The sequence below is a fragment of the Lactuca virosa genome, chromosome 4, assembly GCF_052849685.1.
Source record: "Lactuca virosa cultivar CGN04683 chromosome 4, Lactuca_virosa_CGN04683_v6, whole genome shotgun sequence".
NCBI lineage: Eukaryota > Viridiplantae > Streptophyta > Magnoliopsida > Asterales > Asteraceae > Lactuca > Lactuca virosa.
The window spans coordinates 8271931-8285212 of NC_136429.1; positions in this window are offsets into that span (position 1 = coordinate 8271931).

Here is a 13282-nt window from a genome sequence, read left to right on the forward strand (position 1 = left end):
TCTAGGCTTCATTGAAGCGAATCATCAACGTGAAGAAGGTACGATTAATCAACAGTGGACTATCTCTCTTCCAGTCGATTATTGTTCGCCAAAATTCAACACCGTCGATGGTTTCCCCAAAATCAAGCATCGTCGTCTGGAATCAATGAGTCGACCTCTGAATCCATGGCTTCTTCCACCATTGTCGATTATTAAGCCATTGTGTATATGATATCGACGTCGTTGGAGATTCATCGAGTTTTTTTCACAAAATAGATTTTATAAATATGGAATCGATTCAACCTAGCATCGCCATTATGTAACTAAAATTGTAGGATCATCTCTCAGTTCGGTTTCACCTTCATGCATCGATTCGTGTCAATTGCTCCGGTAAGATTAGTGTAATTTTTGTTTATTGTTCACTGGATTTGCTTCACATATTATTGTCGTATGTGTTCTTCAGTAATTGCGATTTATTTTTCTAGTTTCGTGCCTAAGCGTTTTATAGAATTATTATTTAATCAATTTTATCTTTTTTGCCACACATATACACATACTAACTTTCACGATTCACACTTTAATTGACTGACAATGGTGTGGTCGCATAAGCGTTTTAGGTTGACACAATTCCCTTTTTAAAAATTGCGATCTTGCTTTTTGAGTTTAATGATTTACATGAACATAGTAATCCAGAAACACAAATTAATTTCTTTACTGAATGTAAAAAGTTAATAGAATTTTGAGGGTTGAAGAGGTTGGTAAGCTTACATGCTAACAACTTTATTCCCATTGCCCCAAATAACATGATACAGTGTACATGGAGTGACAAGAGTTGAATCCCAACTTTTCATAACATCCTTAGGATCGTGTAATCGTACCTTTAGAGCACTCAATGCATCAACTGTTTTGCATATATGAAAACCAAGGTTGTCAAGATCGGGATCCTATCTAGGATCGTTTTTGGGTTTGCAAGATCGGGATCGTAAGATCGGGATCGAGATCCTAAGATCCCACAAAATAAAATATAATTTTAATTTATAATATTTAATCATGAAGAATATTTCAAACATTTAATTTTTTGTTCAAAAGTTATAAAAACTTCAAAATATTAGTCATAAGTCGCAATAAAAAATGATAAATGGTAGATTGGTAAGGGTAAAAGACATAAAGTGGTAAAAAAAAAAAAAAAAATCAAGGAAAGGTAGGATCGGATCGGATCGGATCTCGATCCTACGATCCTACCTGCGATTCTACCCCAAATACGATCCTTTTACGATCCGGATCGTTTACATAGGATCGTAGGATCGTACGATCCTACGATCAGGATCGCGATTTTGACAACCATGATGAAAACTGATTAACAAGTCTAATGTTAAAATATCAAATTAATGAAGATTTACTGTAAAGCATCATAAATCTGATGGGATATCTCAATTTTTGTTCTTCATGTCTATTATCTATAATTGGGAAAATGATTCAAGGAAAGCAATTGCAGTAAGTTACTATATTTATATAAGCAACAGTCATTTAATTTAAAAGCTAAGTTAGAATCAAATTAAGAATCAAGAGTCATGAAGAAAGCACATACCTTCAGCATTCCCATAAACCCTTAACAAAGTATAGAACCCCAAAATAAACGAATAGAGTATAACAGGGAGGGTCCGAACCATTTCTGGCAAACTAAAATCCTGCTTTCCTCATTATTTACTCAAAAAAAACAAGAATTACAAAATACCACCAACACAGAATGCTAGCTTTGAACACTATCTATAAAAATTCTTTGATGGGTAACTCTTCTCCTATTTCTCTCTTAATTGCAATAAAACACTTAAGTATTGTCAATTGAAATAATGTCGACAAGATAATATTTGATCTTATCCAGGGCCGTTCCGAGACAGTTTGAGGCTCGGGGCGAAATAAAAAAATGGGGCCCTACATTATAGATATATATTATTTTTTTTTTGGTAAAGGAGGGTGGCACTACCGAAATTTTTTATTAATTAGAACAAAAAAATTAATACAGTTGTAGGTTGAAGACTTCTCACCTATGAAAACGAAAAAAAAGCTTTAGGACAAGCCTTAGAAGCCAAAAAAACCTAAAACTATTAATACAAAATAACAAAATAAAAAGGCTATAACATGCTTTGAACCCTATTACACAAACATAGCAAAGAAAAACTAAAAAAATTACATTTATGAGTTTTTTGAAAAGCAAAGTCACTATAAATAGTATCAAAGTCAATTTTGTCCAACGTATTTTTTTCGATGCATAATATAGTCAAACTACTCAATATTTCTTGTGAGATAGATGATCTTAAATAGCTTTTCAATAATTTTAATTTTAAAATTTTTCTTTCTATTAATGTTATAGTAACATGCATCGTTAATAATATTCGATATGCAATGAAAACATTTAGATAACAATCAGGGTCGATCCAGGCGAATCAACAGCTCGAGGAAATGATAAAAAAAATGAGCCCTTCAGATTACTATAATTTAATATACATAGTTATAAAATATATTGAATGCTAGAAAAAAAAAACGAAAATAACTCATAATTAGCACTAAGCCCATATCGATTTTTTCCCTTAATCACATTTCCTTAACAAGCAAATAAACACACAACCATAATACTATAATAATGTTAAACAAAAACATAATGTGCATCAAAATCTAAAACAAACAAATAAAAGTTTAATCACAATTACAAATTACAAAATCAATATTTTTCTTTCAATATTTGTTTGCTCTAAAACCAAAACCGTTAAAGAGTAATTATTTGCCTTTGTTTTATTGTTTACCCTAAACAAACGTTACAAAATAAACAAAAAGTCAAAGAAAATGTCAAAAAATAGAAAGTTATTCTCCACTTATTTATATATATATATATATATATATATATATATATATATATATATATATATATATATATAGGGTGAGGTTCAATAGAGAACCATAATTAACCAAGGAACCAAAGAACCAATCTTTTTTTCAACTTTTAGAACTTATTTTTTAACAAAAAAAAAACTAAAAATACAGAAATTCATAACTTTTTATCCTTTTTCCAATGATATCAAATTCGATTTTTTTTACGTCAAATTCACAATGTGAATCTTTGAAACTTCACAATGTGAATCCGGATTCACACGGTGAATCCGAAAAATATTTTTCACATTCACAATGTTAATATATGAATTTAGATTTTTTTAGGTTTTTTTTCGATAAAGAATAAGCTCTAGAATTTGAAAAAAAGATTTGGTTCATTGAAGAACCAATAATTATGGTTCTCTATTGAACTTTTCCATATATATATATATATATATATATATATATATATATATATATATATATATATATAACAGTTTACTATGGGTGATTCTCATTGTCATTCTTCTTTTATCGGGTGATTCACTAATTTGGGTTCAAACACATAGCAAACATAAAAGATTGACCAATTTATGATTTGTATATATAACTATTTCAAAATCATTACATGTGAAAAACAATTGTTTATTCTCATCCTTCTATATTAAAAAAATATTATTTTTGTATATAGAATATAGGCCCACAAAAGGATTGTAAAAGTTTAATGGGCTAAATATAAGGGTTGTTTGCACTCTACTTGTAATAAGTGACAAAAATGGATCAGAAAGACTAAAATAAAAGAAAACCGTGATGAACTAAGTCCTAAGGATATTATTATTAATACCCTCCAGTAATTAAATCGGTTATTACTTTGAGGTTAGTTCACTTGATTCATTATTACAAAAGTAAATCTCTGCTACCTAGGTTTTGAGTTTCATAACCATAACTGACTGGATATAGCCCGCAACGGCCTGTATCCTTAATGACTTTGTCACCCGCAGACCTGCCGGTCCGACTGTAGCTAGTGCGGGATTGTCAGTCGCGTATAGATCTATACACAACAGTCACGCTCTCCCTACAAGAGACTCTGGTCACAAGTGCTAGTCCTACACTCTTGATTCTGTGGGAGTGTTACCAAGGACGTGCCTCAAACTTAGCCTAACAAATTTACAAGTAATAATACTGAAAATCCTGTTTATGATTTGCATGAATCCTTTATAAAATAATACGTTTTACTACAAGATTCACAAGTTCATTATTCTAGTTTTGAAAACTGTTCCTACGAGTTGATTTCTTAATTGTTTGGTAAAACTGTTTTCCTTGTTAAAAACATATTGAAAATATAATTATCTTAAGCAAAATAACATATTTTGAGCACAAGTTTCCTTATGCTTTTGCTTGTATTCCCCCCTAAAAATGTTAAAAACACGGAAAATGTAGGGATATGAACTCACCTCGGGCGATTTGAATGAAGGATCGATACGGAATGTGGGACGTTCAAGTGAAGCCTTGAACACGATTTGATCCTAATTAACACGTAATGACACATAAAGGAGTCAAATGGTGGTATTTCACCACTAGATGTTATGGAGAACCACTCTAGGGACTTGGGACTACTTGCACTCAGTGTTAGGACCTTAAAGGATTGCGTTAGGGGAGTGTATGGCCACCTTTAAGGTGTGTGCGGCCATGCGTGTGCGGCCAGGTGGCGTGTGCTGTTGCACATAGGAGTGTGCGGCCGTACAGAGGGTGTGTGCGGCCGTACACCCTTCATATGTGCCCCAAGAGTCGATTTTTCAGCGTTTTAAGGTTCAAATCAAGTCCAAATAGAAGATAGGGAATCAAACTCTCACTTTGGAGGTTCTTTGAGGTGTGTACAGCCACCTTATGAAGGTGTGCGGCCATACACCTTCATGTGATGAAGAACATGATGAACTTTGATGGTTAAGGGCTTAGATCAATGGGTCCTTCATGTATGATAAGCTAGGTGATGGAAAACTCACGTTTTTGAGGCCTTGAGAGCGTTCTTGGATGAAGTTTTTAGAGAGAGAAAGTAGAGTGCAACCAAATGAAAGGAATGAGTGAAGGGGTCGCCCTATATAAATAGGGATGAGTGTGCGGCTGGAGGATGGGTGTGCGGCCACACACTCGTGTGTGCGGCCATACACTCATGTGTGCTGCCATACACTCGGGTGTGCGGCCACACACTCATGTGTGCGGCCATACACTCGGGTGTGCGGCCACACACATGGAGTGTTTGGCCTATTTGCAACCCTAAATCTTAAACCAACCCATCCCTAATTCAAACTTTGGTTGTACTCAAGGCTTTAAATACTTAAATGAGCCCTTAATCAGTGCTAGGAGTTAACAGAAATGAGTTTAACTTAGATTAACTGACTAGATGTACCGGGTAGAAGTTTTCGGGTTGTCACATCATCCCCCCGTTAGAGGGAATTTCGTCCCGAAATTCAAGAATAGAGGTATAACTCATAGACTTGGAAAAGATGGAGGTACTTAAGGTTCATGGGACTCTCGTGCTCCCAAGTGAATCCAAGTTGCTGTTTGACATTCCAGCGGACCTTCACTATCGGGATGTGACGTTATTCCGTTCACTTGAATCCTCGATCCGTGATCTCGGATGATTCTCTCATAAAGTGTAGACTCTCGTCTAACTCGAGGCTGTCGAGGGGAAATCGTAGGCGTCTCATCAGACGGACACTCATTTTTGGTTCGACACGAGGAAGGAGGAATGGACTTTATTGAGTTCTCGGGGTAACTAGAGTTTGTATGCTTATGAGACCGATCCCAGCAAGGATCTTGGACCGTCCCACATATCCTGATTTTAGCTTTCAACGCCTTCTGAAGCGTATCAAGCCTTTTCCAGGGCGAGACCTGCAAAAGACACATCCACCAATCTGGAACTCCAATGGTTTTTGTCTCTCATCGGCGTAGCCCTTTCGTACGATCCTTTCAGTCGTCCTACGGATGGTTTTAGGACTCGTGCGAGTGTTGTCGGGGACTTGACTCTTCACTACTTGCGTGTCGCCCACCTTAGCCCAACACAAAAGGGGATCTGTACTTACGACCATAGAGGGCTTCGAACGGTGCAACCTCGATACTGGGAAGGTCACCGTCGTTTGCAAGAAGTTCAGTTAAAGGTAGATGAGTGTCCCACGACGCATCTTCAATCGTATGAATCGCCTTCTTACTCTATCCATCTCTCTGTGGATGATACTCTTCACATGAATACTTTCGGGTTTCGAAGAGACATGAATTTTTCGAAGTTCGCATCTAGTTGTCGTCATGAGCGACGGGAGTTTCGCGATCGAACGATTTAAGACAAAAGGGTTTGGTATAACATAGACTTAGTCGAGCTAGACAGGATGGTGTCGTAGAGTCGCGCGTCAAGTTAGTCCGGGAGGATCGTTTTGCTAGCACATTGGCATCCCAAAATGAACGTCTCTGGTATTTCTGCGTTTTGATTTGGACTTGGTGGGTACTACTAATGCGAGGGTCCAGATGTTTTGAAACTATGGGCTCTCGATGGAATGGTTCTTACTAGATTTTCCTATGATAGCTTGGCGTATACAAGTCATGTATAATCACAACTGACTCTAATGTATACACTAGGCTACCATAATTCACCCCTTAGGGCATCAACTTTTAAGAGTAAGTCGTGATTAAATTTGAACGAGAAAGAAATCACGATTATGAATACTTCTTTGAGGTTTTTGAAAATGTACCAAAACATGGTAGGGTTCTTTGATGCTTCCCATTTTATGAGGTCAGACTCCCCCTGTCTCCTCATCGTTCTTCTCTGTTGGGCAGTCTGTTGTGAAGTGTCCCATTTCTCCACATGTACCGCACACTTGAACTATGCTCGCGTCGGTAGTGGAAGTGATGTGCTCAGTCGGGGTCTTTGCGAAGCGAGCTTCCTGGCCATCCTCAGCCCCTGGACAATATATTTTGAAATGTCCGGGTTCGCCACACTTGTAGCAAATCTGACCCATCTTTTCACCAGAAATCGAGGCGTTTGACGGTGCTAGTGCTCTGCAGTAACGAGCGGTGTGTCCTTGCTTGTTGCAGTTCTTACATCGAAGTTCGTGGCATTCTCCTACGTGGTGGAAGTTGCATTCCTCGCAATTTGGAAGTTTTCCAGCATATCGCCGCACTGGCGTTGGCACTGGTTTGGCGGATTTTGTGGTTGTAGGAGCTATCACGGGTTGTTGTCTCTTGGCAAGTTTCTGACACGACTTACGCTCCCTCTTGTTCCAGAATTTTCGTTTGGCGCTCTTAGGTTTGGGAGTTGGAGTGTCCTCCTGGAAAAGACCTTGTTAGTTTCCTGATGTGTTGCTATAGTTCGAGATGTGGAAACTGCTCCCATTCCCACTTGGGTTGTTAGTGTTAAGAACATCTAGGGCGGCTGCTACGGCTGCTGTGACAGTAGCTTGGAACGTAGCTGAGTCCACCTGAAGGACTGGTGTCTTATTGGGGGGTTGGGTACGTTCCTTCGGAGGCATGATCTGCTACATATCAAGAAAAGAAATTTGTGAGCAATAATGGTTGCCCCTTGGATGTATCCTAAATGTTTATCTATGCATCGAGATTTCCTGTTTTGCTATCTGACTCTCAGTGATTCGACCCACATCCCCATGATGTGGTCTTAGCAATGATAGAAAAGATTTGAGCACACAAAGTTCACATGCAATAAGTTTACGAACTCCTGGTAGCTCAGCTCATCATGCTGGCTGAGTAACTCTTGCATTTTTCTGTCGGCTCTTGACGATATGTAGATTTGGCTATAAGGGTAGTTCCGAGGATCAAGTCGATATGGGATTCCACTTGGCAGTCGGAAGAAATCCCTGGAATGTCTTTGGGAAAGACATCGGGAAAGTTGCAGACTTCGAAGATGCTCTCGAGGTCTTTCACTTCTTGCGTTTCATTGCCAGCATGAGCCAGGAATGCATAGCATTCCTTCCGCAGATGCTCCTAGGCTTGACGCAAGAAACGATACGAAGGTTCGACAAATCTTATCACTGAGACCAGTGAGGATTTCGTTGAAGGGAAGATTGAGACGAATCACTTCCTCGAAGCAAAGGACATCAGCATGATTTCGAGGGTTAATCATTTCGTGCCGATTAGGATATCGAGCTTTTTATGGAAACTGATATGAAATTGATGGGGAAAAAGAATAATCATCTAAGTACATCATATGATTCATGTTTTGAGGACAAAACAGTGATAGGACCTTGATAAAGTTGCTTACTTTTCCTGCTATCGATCTAAGGTACACTTTTGACAATGAAAATCTTTAACTGAAATATGATAGTTGCCACCATTGTCGATATCAAGATTACACAGAGTTTGAAAAATTTGACCTAGGAGTAGGTTTACCACATACCAACAGAGGAACAATTTGCCAACACAAAGAACTAGCGAATCGGTACTTGCAAGGCAAGAATGTCTACAGAGAAAGGAGCTACTTAGAACATAAATAGGAAAGCTATTCTTTAAACCAAAAGGAAGGACAAGTAGAATATTTCCCACTAGCGACGGGCACTTCTCGGGCGGAACGTTAGGTTAGTCAACTGACGCTCCATGTCAAGCAGGCGACTCTCGTATACTGATTGGCATGCTCAGAGCTCTACGACCTCAGCTCGAGTTGCAGCTAGCTCTCGCTGCTGGGCTTCGTGGTCTCTCAACATCCTCCCATGAGCAACCTCGAGACTGCGAATACGGTTTGTGTTGGCATCCAAGTCTGCCTCGAGTTCCACAGTTCGGTGAATGGCCGCCACGTTCATTTCGACATTGCGGGCCACTCGGCGGACTATGGTTGGAAGGGCTCTATCTGCGGAGCCTCCTCCGTCCACATTGTAGAAGCGATGATCCCCATTATACGGGCGGGTTTGGCCTTGTTCGTGACTCCACCTATCCAGGCTTCCGATCCACATAGGCGTTGGGCCTTCGTGCACAAGCTGGGGGTTGGGATTTGGTATTGGGGCCACTGGGGGTAAGTTCTCGACTTCTGGTTCCGAGTCAGTCTCTTCCGGAAATGGTTCGGCAATGCCATCGTCAAAAGGGATTTCATGGTTCCCTTCTTGCTCCGGTTCGATCCATCCATCATCTCCTTGGTTAGGAAAGTAAGGGTCGCCAGGAAGATGGAATCCAGCCATGCTATCTACGCGAGGCGAGGGTAAAGGAATAGTTAATAGGCATCAATTCTATAATACTTCTAATGTATTATAGTTACATGATTGATTCTTGAAAGATGGATCCTTGGGTAAGTTTTCGGCTTAGTCGTTATAGCATCTTAAAATACTCCTATAGTATTTTAATCCTTATGTTTGGCTCTAGAACCCCTCTAGTATCTAGGTAAGTTTTAGACTTGCTGTAACACCATAGTCACTCCCAAGCACATGTTGGTGATGTCTCGACTGAATATAGTTGATCAGGCTATATTCACCCTAGACATGATTACATAACTGCCCAGGTTTAACCGCGATGTCCAACATCCAAATACTTTTGTTTTGTTCTACATACGACACGGATTCTGATACTCGGGTATACTTATATACTTTTATTAAAATACTTGTATTTTGAAAGTATACTTTTTAGTTTAGAGCACTTAGGCCCCTTAGTATTTATAGTTGTATACCATGTAAGGTTCGGTATACTTAGTTCGCTATAAACAAGGGCTCTGATACCAATCTGTCACACCCCCAAACCGGAACGGCGGAAACGTTCAGGGGTGGCTGACGTCATGCGTAGTATCACAACAATTGTATCATAGCAAGCATAGTAAACACAACCAGACATTGAATACATATATGAAAAAGGTTTACATTGTTTAATACATAGTTTTGTTCTTATCAAAAGTAAAATAGTAAAGACGCGACTCTAATGCTCCGACTTCTCCGAACTCCTGGAAGTACCTGTCTACTAATTCCCTGAGAATACAAGCAGTTTTGAAGAATATCAGCATAAAGGTGGTGAGTTCATAAGCGTTTAGTTTTTGGTGGAAAAAAAATGTTCTTTGATCCTTTTGAAAAGTGTTCCTCAAGAAAATCCTATATTTTCTTATGAAATGCGTTTTTGAAAGCCCATTCCTTCTGATGTGTGTAAAACCAACTAGTTTTAATCCTACTAACTTAAACACAAAGACGAACACACGAAAGGCAGTGTACCTATCGATTAGCAGTTTAGTTCAGGTAAGTAGGGTATCGAACACAGGGAACGGTAAACAATTAAAAGAAATGCTAATATTATCTAAATAAAACAAGTAATAGAAAGAGGGTTTCTCTAGTTTTGCAAGACTAGAAACTTAAACAACTAATACTTAGACTACTTAACTAAAAACTAGATAAGCAAAGATTCAACTCAATTCAATAACGAAGGGGACTTCTGTTTAGTTCAACTCAATTGATCCTATGGTTGATATTATGGTAATAGTGCAATGGATTAATTCTTCTATTGGCTACCGATTCAAGTGATTAGCCTTGCGTTCGCTACGATAATCCTTAGAAAACAAACTAACTCAAACAGTGATCAGTTGTCTAATTTAATTTAATTCACTAGATTATTTATTCGGGTTAATTTAGACTTGTAATAGCTAACTAAATTGGTCCTTTAGTTAACCTCTTGCTGATGGTCATCAAACAAGCTCACACATGAATTTACCTAATTTTTCTTATTAATTCTAGTTTCATGTTCGTTAGTCCTAGACATATGATAAAGTGGTCACATAAACATATGGGGTTGATAATTAAAAGATGTTCATACTATTTAATTATCTTCCTATTAACAGAAAATTCGTTATCATTCACACATAAGGTTCTTTAACAAGCTAGAATCAACAAAATCACCAATATTAAATTAATCCTACCATAAAATCAAACCATAATCACAAAATCATCTATCCTAAACAGAAGTTATGAGTTTTTAGCTCATATCTACAGCAAATAACAAACTAAAAACATATTATAATGATTGAAACATGGTTTATGCAAAAGATTAAGCTAAAAGTAGTGTGTTATTGCCTTTGATCTTCTTCCAATTTGATATCTAGGTTGAAATCTCGAAAACCACAGCTTCTAAGAACCCTTCTGGCCTCCAAAAATCGTCCTAAACTTCCCCCATTCGTTAGGGTTCGAATGAGAAGCGTTTCTATATATATATTCTGAAAACAGGGGCTACTCGGCAAGTCCCATGACCTACTCGCCGAGTCCATCACTTAAAATCCCGTGTGCGGCAAGTCAGCGCGTCTTTATCTTCTCGAATCTTCGATGCGACTCGCCAAGTAGTCGACCCTACTCGCCAAGTACCTTGTGTTTTTAGCATTTTCTCAAAACATGAAAGTCGTCCGAAATTGTGTCTAGTTTTCAGAACATTTTGAATCTCGTCAATCGGAGTTACGGTTCATGAAATATGGCCAAAACACTGACGAGGGGTCAAGCTGCCCATCAACATCCTTCTTTCTTCAAAATCCAAGATCCAAGCTTCCAATCGCTAGTTCCGCTTCCTTTTCCACCCGAGCATGTCTTTTATTGCTGAAATTGAAATATTAAGCTAATTAAGTACCTTTTGTCCATAAAATGATATAAAATCAACAATAATTAATAAGATAATGAATGATTTCTATGACTTCTGGAACCTTTGGGGAGAAGCAAGCTGCGATTGAAGAGATAGAGGAACCCTTGGAGGCTAAGATACGATTGAAAGCGCTGGTGAAGCTCTGGAAAGTGAAGAATCAACCCTACATTCGATTTTGAGGAGAATTAAGGCAAAATCAAGTTTACTCTTTACCTAATCTCTTGTTTGAACTATGTTTTTACCAATTGATTTCGTTTTTGAGTGTTTTACTGCCTTAATCATGAGCTAAAACCTTTTAGCTTCTGTTTGGGGAGACAATGTTGAAACTATGGTTTGATTAATGGTAGGATTGATTTAATATTGGTGATTTTGTTGATTCTAGCTTGTTAAAGAACCTTATGTGTGAATGATAACTATTTTTCTGTTAATAGGAAGATAATTAAGCTGCATGAACATCTCTTAATTGTTACCTCATATAATTTATGTGACCACTTTATTATATGACTAGGATTAGCGACTGTGAAACTAGAATTAATAGAAAATTAGGTAAATTCATGTGTGAGCTTGTGTGATGACCATCAACGAGAGGTTAACTAAAGGACCAATTTAGTTAGCTATTACAAGTCTTAATTAACCCGAATAAATAATCTAGTGAATTGAATTAAATTAGACAACTGGCCACTGTTTGAGTTAGTTTGTTCTCTAAGGATTTTGATATGGGCTTATTTAGTCATAGAAATCATTCATTATCTTATTAATTATTGTTGATTTTATATCATTTTATGGACAAAAGGTACTTAATTAGCTTAATATTTCAATTTCAGCAATAAAAGACATGCTCGGGTGGAAAAGGAAGCGGAACTAGCGATTGGAAGCTTGGATCTTGGATTTTGAAGAAAGAAGGATGTTGCTGGGCAGCTTGACCCCTCGTCAGTGTTTTGGCCATATTTCATGAACCGTAACTCCGATTGACGAGATTCAAAATGTTCTGAAAACTAGACACAATTTCGGACGACTTTCATGTTTTGAGAAAATGCTAAAAACACAAGGTACTTGGCGAGTAGGGTCGACTACTCGGCGAGTCGCATCGAAGATTCGAGAAGATAAAGACGCGCTGACTTGCCGCACACGGGATTTTAAGTGATGGACTCGGCGAGTAGGTCACGGGACTTGCCGAGTAGCCCCTGTTTTCAAAATATATATATAGAAACGCTTCTCATTCGAACCCTAACGAATGCGGGAAGTTTAGGACGATTTTTGGAGGCCAGAAGGGTTCTTAGAAGCTGTGGTTTTCGAGATTTCAACCTAGATATCAAATTGGAAGAAGATCAAAGGCAATAACACACTACTTTTAGCTTAATCTTTTGCATAAACCATGTTTCAATCATTAGAATATGTTTTTAGTTTGTTATTTGCTGTAGATATGAGCTAAAAACTCATAACTTCTGTTTAGGATAGATGATTTTGTGATTATGGTTTGATTTTATGGTAGGATTAATTTAAGATTGGTGATTTTGTTGATTCTAGCTTGTTAAAGAACCTTATGTGTGAATGATAACGAATTTTCTGTTAATAGGAAGATAATTAAATAGTATGAACATCTTTTAATTATCAACCCCATATGTTTATGTGACCACTTTATCATATGTCTAGGACTAACGAACGTGAAACTAGAATTAATAAGAAAAATTAGGTAAATTCATGTGTGAGCTTGTTTGATGACCATCAGCAAGAGGTTAACTAAAGGACCAATTTAGTTAGCTATTACAAGTCTAAATTAACCCGAATAAATAATCTAGTGAATTAAATTAAATTAGACAACTGATCACTGTTTGAGTTAGTTTGTTTT